Here is a 14,710-nt window from a genome sequence, read left to right as displayed (position 1 = left end):
GGGCTCGGGTCAGTGTTAACCCGGATAAGCCGTGGGGGGATGTGGATCAGGAGCTTTGGCTCCAGTGGATGTCCTCGACGCAGGCGGCGGCGTCTACTCATACGGCCAGCGGTCTTCCGGTCACGTATCGGTCCTTTCAGCCGCGTCCCGCCCAATCTGGGGCGGGTAGCCAGGGTACCCCAAGTGGTCATGGGAGCCAGCCCGTGTGGTCCGGCTCAGCGGGTCAGCAATACAAGCCGGTCGCTTCAGGAGCATGCTGGGGGTTTAACAGAGCTTTCTACAACCGCCCCTCCTGTAAATTCAAGCATGAGTGTTCTAAGTGTGGGGGACACCACCCGGTCACGCAGTGCCTCACCCTGGCTACGCCGTCAGAACAGTGGAAATTTGCCAAGGGTAGGGGGCAGCCTTGGCCGAAGGGCCCGTACTCCGGTTAAGGTGGAGGCCATGGGTCCATGGCACTCCCGGTACCCTGATAAGGAGGCAGCGTTGCGCTTGTACTGGGTGTTTGTGGAAGGTTTTCGGATTGGCTATCAGGGGCCCAGGGAGAGGCGTTGGGCTGAGAATTTGCGGTCTGCTAAAGAGTTGCCGGGGGTAGTGGCGTGTAAATTGGAGAAGGAGGTGTCGGAGGGCAGGATTGCGGGTCCATTCTCGGAGTGGCCCTTGGCGGATCTCATCGTGTCACCATTGGGGGTGGTGCCCAAGAAGGAGCGAGGGGAGTACCGGTTGATCCATCACTTGTCCTGGCCGGAAGGCGGGTCGGTGAATGATTTCATTGCTGAGGAGGACTCGAGGGTGTTGTACGCTTCGGTGGATGATGCCATTGGGTTGGTGCGGTCGTGTGGGAGGGGGGCGGAGATGGCCAAGTGTGACATCAAGTCGGCCTTTCGGCTTCTTCCCATTCATCCGGCGGATTTCTCTCTCTTGGGTATGCAGTTTGATGGGGCCATTTTTGTGGACATGGTGCTACCAATGGGCTGTGCGATTTCCTGCGCGCTCTTCGAGACTTTCAGCTCCTTTTTGCAGTGGGCCTTTGTGGACCGCTGTGGGCACCGGCTGGTGTCCCACTACTTGGATGATTTTCTGTTTGTTGGTTCTGGACGTTCGGATGACTGTGGTCAGGCGCTGCGGCAGTTTCAGTTGTTGGCTCAGGATTTTGGGGTGCCTTTGGCGCCAGAGAAGACGGAAGGGCCCAGTTGTTGTCTGACGTTCCTCGGAATTGAATTGGATTCGGTGGCCTGGCAGGCACGCTTACCGGTGGCGAAGGTGGCTGAGATGCAGGATGCTTTGAAGAGTGCGATTGCGGTTCAGAAGCTGGATTTGAGGTCTGTGCAGCGCTTGCTGGGTTTGTTGAACTTTGCCTGTAGAGTGGTGAGGGCGGGCAGGACTTTTTGTAGGCGGCTCTGCATGGCCATGTCGGGCGTGGCCCTCCCACATCACAGGGTCAGGATCACGCTGGCGGTCCGGTCGGACTTGCGAGTGTGGCTGGTCTTTCTTGAGGATTTCAATGGAGTGTCGTTGGATTTTGTGCGGGACAGGATGGTGTGGCAGGTTCAGCTTTACTCGGATGCAGCGGGGGCGGCTGGTTTCGGAATTTTCTGGGACGGTCGCTGGTGCGCGGAAAGGTGGCCGGATCATTGGCTGCGTCAGGGCAGGAGCATTGCTTTCTTGGAGTTCTTTCCCTTGCTGGTGGCGTTGCTGGTGTGGGGCCCGGAGTTCAAGAACAGGTCTGTGTTGTTCCACGTGGACAATATGACAGTGGTGGACTTGGTCAACAATCAGAAAGCGAGAGATCTGAGGGTGGTGGGTTTGGTGGAACGGTCGCTGGCGGAGTCTACCAGGCGGGCGTACAGATTGGCTTGGAATGAGTTTGGGAAGTTTGTGGGCCTGGGGGCGGGGGTGCTGGGTTTGCCAAAGGAAGAGTGCGAAAGGCGGGTTGTGCGCTTTGTGCTGGATTGCATGGATAAGGGACTGTCACAGACAACGATTGCTGGCAAGTTGGCGGGTGTGTCGTTTTACTGCATGTTGTATTTGGGTTTTGATCCGGCTAGTTCGGATCTGCTGAGCCGAATGTTGAAGGGTTGGGGGCGGGTGCGGGCTGAGTTGGGGGGCGGGGAGTTGCCCAGGGAGGCGGTCACGTTTGACTTGTTGAAGTTGGTTTTGCAAGAATTGGTTTTTTGTTGCTATGACGGGGGGAGGTGGCGCTTTTTCGCCTATGCATGATCTGGATGTTTTTTGGAGCGTTTCGGGTATCGGAGCTGCTGGGGGAGCGGGGGGCGCCGGGTAGGCTGTTTGCTGATGTGTGGGTGGACGGGCTTCGTCTGGGCATTTGGTTGGGGCGGTCCAAGACTGACCAGTTGGGTCGGGGTAAATGGGTGTGGTTGTCGGTGAGTGGGTGTGCAGGTGTGTGTCCGGTGCGGGAATGGCTGTGTTTTAGGCAGAGAGTGCAGCGGACGGAGGGGGAGATCTTTGTGCATGTATCGCGGAAGCGTTTGATGTCGGGTCAGTTGTTGGCAGTGCTACGGATGGCTTTGCGGAGGTTGGGTAGGGACCCGGCTCGGTTTGGCACGCACTCCTTTCGGATTGGGGCGGCTACGGCGGCGGCGGGTTTGGGTTGGTCATGGGAGGAGATCAGAAGGATCGGTCGCTGGAGGTCGCGGTGCTGCGAGCGCTATGTGCGCAAGTGAGGGCGGGAGCGCAACGCTTGGACGGCGACGCTGCTTGGCGTAGTTTCATGTCTGCCTTGGTACTAATATCTTTTTCTTCGTAGGTTGTGTTCGTAGACCAGGGGCCAAGACGGTCACTTGGGTCGTGGGGCACTCGTTTGTGCATTGGGCTTCGAAGTATGCTGCCAGACAGGTGTACGGTCGTAGCCTGGGCCTGAGGAGCAGCCATCATGAAGTGCAATGGTGGGGTAAGGGCGGAATGAGATGGGGTGAACTGTTACCATGGCTGACAAAGAAAGTGTCGCAGCTGGGCTGCCCGGATTTGATCATCATTCACCTGGGGGAAAATGACTTAGTGAAACAATCGGGGGTGTCACTGTCGCACTTGATGCAGAGGGACTTGGAGGTAATGAAGAACAATCTGGCTGGCGCCTGCATTGTATGGACTGAGTTTGTGCTGAGGAGGATTTGGAGGGGTGCACTTAAGCCTGCGGCTGTGGAACAGACCCGCAGGAAACTGAATAGGGCTATGAGACTCTTTTGCGCAGATCGGGGGATTAAAGTGCTGGCTCATGACGGGCTCCAGCTGGAACAACCTCTTCTTTTCAGGGACGACGGCGTGCACCTTTCTCACATGGGAAATGCATTCTACCTCATGGAGCTGCGGGACTTGATTAGTTGTCTGTGGAACGAGTCAATTTGGTGTAGGAGAGTCTGAGTTCGAAAGGTGCACGCTTGGTGGGGCAGGTAACCGCCCTCCGGGGGTTCCCTGGGTGGCGGGAACTGGGAGGGGTGGGGAGTCCATGACGGGCAGAATCACCCTTACAGGGAGGGGGTTACAGGCGCAGGATGGGAGAGAGTGGTAGACGGGAGTGCGATGGACGGAAATGACCGAGGAGTCGGGAAGTGGAAAGGGGAAGTGAATGGGATGCAAAGAGGTTGTGGTGTGATTTGGGAATGGATGGTGGAGCACGTGAGTGGATGACGGTTGAAAGGCAGAATGTTGGGGGGATTGTTAAAGTTGATAATGTTATGTTTTGTAAGCTGTCATGCCTGTCCTAATAAATGGCCTTTTACGCAAAACTGATGCGTGGAGTGGTTCATTGCGCGATGCGGCCCCCGGGGGAATGCAGGTCGACAGACTAGTCTTCCCCCGGGGTGTTCGCGCGAGGACACGGCAGGCGGAAGTTAGGTAAGGGGTTTAGGTCAGGGGTGGGAGGGGTTAGGTAGGAGGCTACTTATGGGGGGACAGGAGAGGAACAACTTCCTTTTCCTGTCCCCGGTGCCTCAGGGAAGAGTTAGGTTTTTGCCACCCGCCCACCCTACAAGTAAAAGGGTTTTTGGTGCGGTGTTGTTATGGTTGCCATGTTGGGCAACGTGCCAGTTTAGGACAGGATGGCAAGGGGGGAGACGTTCCGGGAACTGGGAGGGGTGGGGAGTCCATGACGGGCAGAATCACCCTTACAGGGAGGGGGTTACAGGCGCAGGATGGGAGAGAGTGGTAGACGGGAGTGCGATGGACGGAAATGACCGAGGAGTCGGGAAGTGGAAAGGGGAAGTGAATGGGATGCAAAGAGGTTGTGGTGTGATTTGGGAATGGATGGTGGAGCACGTGAGTGGATGACGGTTGAAAGGCAGAATGTTGGGGGGATTGTTAAAGTTGATAATGTTATGTTTTGTAAGCTGTCATGCCTGTCCTAATAAATGGCCTTTACCGCAAAACTGATGCGTGGAGTGGTTCATTGCGCGAACGCACTTCATGAGTGTGCATATGTTCCAGCTGTCTCCTTGTGTACTTCTCCCACCTCCGCGTTCCTCGTGCCCGCCCTCCCTCCTTCTGTTGTCGGTGTCGCTTGCCCCCATTTGCTCTCCCTCCTTCCATTGCTCATGTAGCGCACCCCCACCTACCCTACCTCGTTCTGTTTTCCAAGTTTCTTGCTCTCCCTCCTTAAATTGTCCACCTTGCCTGCCCCCACCTGCCCTACCTGCTTCCTTTGTCCATTTTGCTTGCATCTAACAGCCCTTCCTTCTGTTGCCTGTGTTGGGTGCCCTGACCAGCCCTGCCTGCCGCCTTCTATTGTCCATATTGCTTTCCCTGACAAGTCCTCCTTTCCTTCTTCTGATGTTCATGTTGCTTTCCCCCACTCACACTCCATCCTTCCTTAGTTTGTGTTGCTTGCCCCATCCATCCGCCCTCGTTCCGTTGTCCGTGTTGCTCCTTCCACCCACCATCAGTGTTGGCTTTAAAAAATCCACTGTGACACGCCAGTGCTGGTCGCAATATGGAGCTTTTTTCTCACACCATCCATTATCCATGTTGCCTCTGCCCCGCCCTCCCATCCAACACCAATAAAGAAAAAAGCGGGAGGACGCAGTCATCACTGGCCTCAGAACAGTACCTTCTTTTTTTTTTTTTTTAGTCATGCTTTACAGCAGCCACACTTCTGTTCACCATGGCTAAAAAACGTTGACAAACCCAATACCTCTAGAAAGCGAGACCTATTGACTTTGCCAAGGCTTGTTGTAAATGGGCACTCTATATGCATCAGAAAACTCCTACGGTGTTTTCTCTTTCAACATTATTTTAACAAGAATTGGTAATGCCAACATCTATGGCATTGGCCAGCTATCACAAAGTCTTAAAAATTTTTTTTATTGCAAACATATGCCACAAAAAGAAGAAAAACAAGGAAATGTGTCTCCTCCTAAATGTAGCATCAATATACGTGCAATAAAATTGTTAAATATGAAGAAAAAAAAATTGCATATAATTTTAATGTAACATTACGGGAGCTCCCAGTAGTAAGATGTATTTAGAACTTGTAGAGAAACCCTTATTTGACCATGTCATGAGCGATATGTGCGGTCATGAGCAGTGCATTGTGGGGGCTTAAGTTATAGTTAGCTCTGGTAACTATAACTGCTGAATTTGACTGGTTTTGTACGAGGGAAATCTGAGCCTTACGATAAAGTCCCTGTAACCATTGTTTTTAGGTCTCGCTGAAGCCATCACGTTAGGGAGGCTTTGGCGAGATTAAAGTAAGGGCTTTCAAAAGTGCGCCCAAAGGCGGATTGCCTACAGTGCATGTGAGTCGGGCGCGTGCACATTGCACACTATTTGTCAGCTTGTGAGCCTCTGCATCAGACTTCAAAGGAATCCGCTCCCCCGCCCCGCATCAGACTTCAAAGGAATCCACTCCCCCGCCCCCCCCGCCACGCAATGCCTAGAGCTTGTTTTCATTCCACTTAGAGCCCTGTGTTATCCCAACCTCTGCATTTACTTCCCCGCTTCAATGCGACCCCAATGGATTTGTTCATACTTTGAAGGACCACCCGCTGCATACTTTTCATTTTGTTTAAATTAATTTCTTAAAGTGCTTTCATGCCATTTTGTTTGTTTCTGTATAATTTTACATGAACTGGTTTATATAGTGCTGTATTATCTTTAGTATGGCCTTTGAGCACTATGGAGTTCGTATTTTTTCCACTACCTGGTTTTGAGGATTCCGTGTGCTGCTATGTTTCTTGAATTCACTCTTTACATGTGAAAAACAGATTGTCCTTAACAGACGACGGTAAGACTGCAATTTAATAAAAAGCCAGAACGGCCGGCAAAGCATCATGTCTTATGCGCTCCATGCCTAGTAATGCATGAACGTGGATACATCACTGGTGGCTGCTTACCTATTCTGTAGTTCACCTTTGGTTTCTGGTTGCAGCCAGGCTCGGTCAGTGGGTGCAACAGTCCCTGGGCGCACGGCTCTCGGAGGATGTTACTGGTGCATTGTTCATCCTCATCCGTGCACGCATGGTTTGGCGTGATTGTGACTCAATGGAGGGTCTGCTGCTTTTAGAAAGCACACTTAGTTGAGAGACCAGTTATGTTGTCTGATCCACACCCATTTTTTGTTTGATAGCCAATATAATTTCTTACCTTACCCATACAAAAGCACACAGTTAGAGACCGTATTAGCCACAATCATAAGATATTGCTTTAAAACTTATATGAACTCCCGGGCTATTTGCTTTTAAGAGAAGCTGATGGACGTGTCCTGCGCCCTCACTCGTGTACCTGAAGGCACTGGAGTGATTTACATGAGCACCATGTAGTACATTTTACTGACACTTAGATACTCTGCGCACTCACACACTGTGCCCTCACACTACTTTAGGCCACACACACTGCGCACTCACATACTGCACACTCACACACTGCACACTCACACACTGCGTACTCACACACTGCACACTCACACACTGCACACTCACACACTGCGCACTCACACTACTTTAGGCCACACACATTGTGCACTCACACATAGCGCACTCACCAGCAGCGCACTCACCAGCAGCGCACTCACACTACTTTCAGCTGCACACACTGCACACTCACACACTGTGCCCTCACACTACTTTAGGCCACACACACTGCACACTCACAGTACTTTAGGCCAGACACACTGAGCCCACCCACTACTTTAGGCCACACCCACTGCACCCTCACACTACTTTAGGCCACACACACTGCGCCCTCACACTACTTTAGACCACACACACTGCACCCTCACACTACTTAAGGCCACACACACTGCGCCCTCGCACACTGCGCCCACACACTCTGCACCCCCACACACTCTGCACCCTCACACACTCTGCACCCTCACACACTCTGCACCCTCACACACACTGCATCCTCACACACACTGTACCCTCACACACTCAGTGCCACATAATTATATGCTACATAATTACACTGCACTCAATGCAACATACACTCCAAACAATACCATTCAGTGCCATATAATTACACGCCACATAATTACCCTCTACTGAATACAATATACACTCCAGACAATACCACTCAGTGCCACATAATTATATGCTACATAATTACACTGCGATCAACGCAATACACACTCCAAATACCACTCAGTGCCACATAATTACAGTCCACATAATTACACTGCACTCAATACAACATACAGTCCAGACAATACCACTCAGTGCCACATAATTATATGCCACATAATTACACTGCACTCAATGTAACATACACTCCAAATACCACTCAATGCCATATAATTACACACCACATAATTACACTAGCTATCTATCTATCACCCTCACTCTATCTATCTATCCCCCTCACTCTATCTATCTATCACCTTCACTCTATCTATCGCACTCACTCTATCTATCGCATCACCACAGCATCACTCGGCACCACCACAGCATCACTCAGGGGCACCACAACATCACTATGCGCTACCACAGCATCACTGAACGCCACAGTATCACTTGTTGCCACCACAACATCACTCAGCGCCACAACGGCATCAATCTGTGCAACCATTCAACAACAACTGGTTCAAATATGTTCTCTCAATGTTTCAAGCTTTATTACAAATGTCACAAAAAGATGTTAATATTTCACTTCTGTTCTTGGATTTTTGAAAGTTAAGTTATTGCCATTAAAAATTACAATAACTTTTATTTAAGTATTAATTATTAAAAAAAATTGAAAGCCCATTATTTGTAATATCAATAGATCATCACGTGAATACAACACATATTGCATTACTAATGCTATAGGTGTCACATTTGCGAAAATTATAACTATTGGCATTGTAAATGACAAAGCTATTAATTTAGCTATTTTCAAAACCCGCACATAAATAAAAAATGTGTCATTTACACCACCAATAGCTCAAACTTTCCTAATGCGAGACCTATTGCTTTGCAATGCTTGTTTCAGTGAGCTTTTAAGTTTTTTTCTATTCTATTTCCTAACTATAACAACCCTGTAACTTTTTTTTTAAGTGAACTTCTAGGGTTTTTAAAATTCAATTTTGTAAGTATACCGTCCCTGTAATCTTTTTAAGTGAATTTCTATGTTTTAAACTAGAAGTAGTGTTTGCAGAGTGGTGGAGGGCCTCCGACCAGCTCTCAGGAATCCTACAGTGTCAGACTTACAGGAGGTAGCAGGAGGGCTTCTGGGCCCCCAAGAACCCTCAGCTTCCAAGAGGGCTTCATCTCCTAACCAGCAGTGCGCCAGGAGGTTTGTTTACAGAGTTGTGGAGGAGGAGGGCATGACCTCCAAAGACCTCTCAGCAATTCCGCGGTAAGATACTTACAGGAGGTAATAGGAGGGCTTGTTGGCCCCTAAGATTGCTCTACAGCCAAAAGGACTTCATCCTCCTACCAGCAGTGCCCCAGGAGATGTGTTTGCAAAGTTGTGGAGAAAGAGGGTGTGTCCTCCGAAGTACTCTCAACCATCATGCTGTGTGGGACTTACTGGAGGTAACAGGAGGGCTTGTTGGCCCTCAAGGACCTTAAGCATTTAAGTGGACTTTATGCCCCAGACAGCAGTGCGCGAGGAGACACGTTTGCAGAGTGATGGAGAAAGGGTGCGGGGCCTCCGACCAGCTCTCAGGAATCCTGCTGTGTCAGACTTACTGGAGATAACAGGAGGGCTTCGGGCCCTCAAGAACCCTCAGCTTCTAAGACGACTTCTTCTCCAAAACCAACAGTGTGCCAGGAGGCATGTTTGCAGATTGGTCGGGAAAGGGGGCACGGCCACCGAAGTTCTCTCAGCAATCTCTCTGCTTGGGGGAGGTAACAGGAGGGCTTGTTGGCTCCTAAGGACCCTCTGAGGCCAAGGGGACTTCATCCCCAACCAGTTATGCACCACGAGGCACATTTGCAGAGTGGTGCTGAAAGGGAGCGAAGTCTCTAGGAAGTTGGTGCTCATTTTTTCTTATTTTTAAATTTCTTATTTATTAGAGGAAGGGGCCACGTGGCCCCATCCCAGTGCCGATTTCATCCCCGAGGACTCCATCCCCAGGGTCCCATCCTTAAAAATAAAAAGTTAATTAAAGGAAGGGGGGCTGAGCAGCTACTCGCCTGGGCCGATTTCAGCACCGGTGACCCCATTCCCACAGGGCCCGGAATTTACATAAAAAATAAAAAGGAAATAAGAGGAGGGACGCTGCGCTGCATCCCGGGCCAATTTTCAACCCTAGGACACCATTCCCAGGGGCTCGGCCTCTATTGTGGGTGTCCTGGTCCCACCCAGGGCACCCATTCACCACTGAAGGGGACTGTGTGGGGAGCCTGAAGGGCCCAGCGGACCCTGCAGGCTCCCCGCCTCCTGCGGGAGCAGGCATTGCTTTTACACATAGGGAGCTGCTAAACATCCAGCTCCCTCTGTGTAATAGCAGTTTTGCTCCACTTCCAGCAGACGAAAGCATTTTTAATGCTCTTGCTCGCTGGAAGCGAAGCACAGTTTTCTATAGATTGGCGGTACAATAAAGCTCCCACAAGCCATAGCAAACAACTATGTCCAGGGGTGGGCACCACGGCACAAGCAGGAGCATACCTGAAAGCTGCTTTGGGGAGGCAGACCTCTAGGAACATTGGGAACATTAGGCTCTTGAACTCACCAATTAGTGAGTTCAGGACACACTGGTAAACGCAACTACTAAGCCCACAGCAGTGCATACTGTGCTCGAAGGCCACGGAGTGACTGATCCATCTTTTGTGTTGTTGCATCAAAGGCGCCCCTCCTAAGCCAATATTTCTGCAGCAAGGACATAGATCATGCAAGTAGGTAGCCTACAATGTCTACACATGCACGACTCCCATGAACCCAGCAAGAATTTTTAATTACTTCGCCTTATTAAAAGAATCTGAGGCCTCAAGGCTCATAAATGTTTAAAAGTTCATTTTTAGGCCACTCAAAAGAGTATGTAGCCAAGAATGACTGTTGTACAATGCTGTACAATAACAAGAAACACTATTTCCCTCATTAATGCAAATTGGCCACACTATTCCCCTGAACGCATTTGATCCTTTTTAGTCTAATGGGTTAGACAAGGTTAAACCTGACGTCGCAGGTACAATATTAAGATGATGCTGTTAAAACTGTTATCTTTATTGCTGACATAGCCTCAAACCCTCTGTTCATATATTAGCCTGGGGGGCCTTAATGAGTCAAGTAATGGTAGATCATCCAGGCTATTCTTAGTTCAAGACAATGTTGTTAAAATTGCCAATTCTGCACACATAGCCTCATCTCTGTATTACACTTTACTCTGTATGCCCTTAATGATCTATATGATGCAGAATCACATCTATGGCTTTAGGTTCTAGACAATGCTGCAAAAATTGTTATTATTATGAACGCACATACAGCATGTTTGCACTTTAGTATTAAATCCGTTTATTAACAAATAAGCGCATATGCAGACAGTACAACTTCCCATAAGTCTAAAGACATTCAGTGCATGAGAAATTGGCATGGGAAAACATTGACGAAAACATACGTAGAGCCCAGCTGGCGTAGCAGGCCCTCTTACGAACTGGCAGTGCTGCATAAGCGAACCAATGTCCAAAAGAAAAAGCAGGAACAATAACCAACCCCCCAACCCCCACCCCCGCCATGTTTGCACTTTAGACTGTATGCTCTTAAACATTGTAATCTTCTCAAACTGCACTTGCTATGCTTGCTCGTGCTAGGATTGCAACATAGATCCAACCCGAATGAATGAATGTTACATTGAATGCCCTCTATTGTTACTGCATTAAGACTAATAGTGTGGATAGCTTACGGATGATGCAGCAGGGGGCTCAGACGACAGATGATGCTTTCCAAGCTTCCCTCGCCTAATCTCTTTTTGCACTTCTGACATAAGTGATAAAACATATAGCACTTTAGTCTGCTTGGTTTTAATGAGCAGGATAGCTGTCTATGACATATTTTTATCTTTATTTCTTATCTGTTGTGACTATATTGTGAAGATTTTGAACTAATCAGACAATAAACGTAAAAATTAAACAATTGAAATGGGACAGTTAACGAACCAACCTCACACCGCATAAAGCATTAACTCAAGCATCATCCGGGCTGGGAGACATCTGGTTCCCAACACCTACACCAAATCAATGGAAGGAAACTAAGGCACATAGCTTGTTACCACTTCAAAGGTACTTGAGAGAAACTATTGGAGGTAGGTTTTTAAACTTAGTTGAACTTCCTATGTAAAAGATGTGCTTGCACTCTAAGAATGCAAGATTTATCTGCCTGTATGAGTAATTATAAAAAAAATTCTTTAATGAGACCTACTTTTATGTAATCCCTTTTATAGCGCTACTCCTCCCAGTGTAGGATGTCAGAGCCCTTTACATCACACACACAGGCACAACAAATCATACACGTGTGTAAATCAATGTAAATCCATACTTGTAGACATTATTTGTTACGAGTGAACGGTTGGAATAAACACTAAGTCAGAATATAAATTGTAACATAGTGATGGTGTTTGTTCACAAAAGCATGTATGAAAGGAAACCAATCTTAGAATAACAACAGATTGAGAAAAAACAAATAAGGATCTAAACCAACGATTTACAGTTTGCATGCAGCTCCTTGATTCTGGTAAATAGATCACTGTGCTATGTTAGAAGGATTACAACTTATGATCTGCTTACAGATGAGTGGAGGTGTTGTTTCTTTGAATGGTGGAGAAGTGAACAAGATATGAGTATGTGTTTTTAGGAGAGAATTTAAAGAGTGCTGAAGAGGAAAAATATGAGATTTATTATATGCAGTTGGAGGAGATGCGGAGAGAAAAGGGACAACAATGACAAACATAGAGTGATCATAATGGGAGGGATTTAGACACCTTGAAGACCACTACGCCTTCCACAGGCATCTGAAATGTGTAATCCAATTTCAAAATTGCAGAATTGAAACATTTTTAATATTAATTATTTACAACAAAATCATTGTTGTGACTCATTTGTCTTAAACAGGTAACAACCATTGATTAAACCAAAAGTCCTGGCAGGTTTTGGATGTATGTCAGTTGTTGTGGTATATATCTGGATGCAAAAACAGAAAGCTGTCATACCGAGTAAACCACCTACATCACACATTCTCACATGTGTCTTTCCTCTGCAGAACTGCGTGCACAGTTTTCTTTTTATACGGTGCACTATCAACCGCTTTCTACACTGACACTATACCATCTAAGCTGGTCAACAGGGGACGAACTGGCCAAATGAACTTGGAACAAAATATTGGAGCATGCCTAATCATTGATCAGGAATGCCTGCTTTAAACTGACTCAAATAAGCTACATCCCCCAAACTAACCTGTCTTCCCGCCAGATTGCCAGGATATATTGGAGGGACAAACAATGCATGTTCTAGGTGCCTGGAGGCAGAAGGCCACTTTTATCACAGGACATGAGAGTGCTGCCATATCCATCAATCACAGTCATATAAAGTGTGACTACTTTCTCGTGAGGGGATGGGGGGGGGGGGTCTGGGCCTGCCGTTCACTTGGAGGTCCAGGTCTTGAGGTCCTTCTAGAAATTTGGCAGCAATGGTGATTGCCTGAGGTGCAGAGGCAGGGAGTTTTAGGTCTTCCAGCGAGGTAGGAGAAGGATCTTCCTCCAGCAATGGTCTTGTGGACCCGTTGGACAGTGGCCAGGGCCAATTGGGCTGAAAAGTGATGTCTGGTGGGAGTGTGGAAGGAGAGGCGGTGGTTGAGGTATGCTGGTCCAGCGTTGTGGAGGGTTTTGTAGGCATGAGTGAGAAACTTGAAGGTGATTCTCTTGTTAACAGGTAGTGAAGATCTCTCAGGTGGCCGGTAATCCAAGTGTACTGGATTGAGATAATGAGAATGATCAATGAAGTTTCCGGGTTTGGGATCTCATTAACGCACTTGCAAGATCTGTTGGACCAGTTTTGTAGACCCAAGCTGCTTAGGCAGACCTGTACATTTATTGATCTAGTGTTAATCTTCGTCAAGAGAAATTTAGCGATGTGAGTGGAAATCAAACACTGCCCCAGTGTTTACAAATGGCTACATGAGGTGGTGGAATGGACTTAGCAGAAATAGCTAAATTCATGGCATTAAACAGGAGGAACAATAAAGGACCTTCGTTGATTAACTCAACTCTATCCTGCTTGCACTGGAGGGCACAGTGGATGATGGGCCGCCCTGAGCATTATTAATGCTTATTGGAGAACCATATAGCTAATTATTGACTGTTTGGCAAGGGTCTTATTAATGCCCGATCAAGTCAGAGGTTGAAGTGGGCTGAATCTGCAGGGCATGATGTGCCCATGCATTTTTAATTTGACACAAACACTTCCCCTACTTTATGTTAAAAGGTAATTGTCCCGCACTGTTAATTCCGTCATTTGAGATGTGTCAGTGGAAGGAAAGAGAGTCTTCTGCACTGTGAAACCACAGAAGGGGCAGACAGTTGAACAAGAAAAAAGCCTTCTTGCCAGGGTGTCTGCTGCTCATAGAAAAATAAATGTGCTCATTTGGTTAATATTCAAATGTAAAGGAGGCTTGATAAATTTACTTGAAGACTATTCTTTTTGAGAGGTATTTTAAATCACCTGATAAGCTGCAGAGTGCGTGCTTTTAATTAAGCATGGGCAAATTTTTCGAATTCGCAATCCGCGAATTTGCGGATTTGCGAATTCGCAATCCGCAAAAGTCGCGAATTCGTGTGAATTTGCGGATCTTTTTATTTTTGCCTGTTCGCGGGTGTTCGCGGGTGTTCGCGGGGCGCTTTGCGTGTTCGCGGGGCGCTTTGCGTGTTCGCAGGGTTTTTTTTTGCCTGGTTATTCACTGCCACCCTCTCGTTTTTTATGCCCATCTGCCCTCTGTACCACTCGTTTCTGTGCCCTTCTTCCCTCTGCCCCACTCATTTTTTGTCCCCTTCTTCCCTCTATCCCACTTTTGTGCCCTTCTGCCCTCAGCCCCACTTAGAATGGCGTCGGCAAGCTGCCAGCGCCATTCTAAAATAGCTACAAATAGCTTCAACAGGAAGCACTAATAGATAAAGTAAATCAGGTGCTCGAGTTGAAGGTCAAATTAAGTTACACAATCATTAATCACCCCAAGCTTGGGGTGATTAATGATTGTGTAACTGAATTTAAGCAGCACCTGCTTTACTTTATCTATTAGAGCTTCCTGTTGAAGCTGACTTTTGTAACTATTTTAGAATGGCTCTGGCAGCTTG

Source organism: Lissotriton vulgaris, chromosome 1_1, assembly GCF_964263255.1.
Source record: "Lissotriton vulgaris chromosome 1_1, aLisVul1.2, whole genome shotgun sequence".
NCBI classification, from domain to species: Eukaryota; Metazoa; Chordata; class Amphibia; order Caudata; family Salamandridae; genus Lissotriton; species Lissotriton vulgaris.
Note: the sequence above shows the minus strand (reverse complement) of the source record.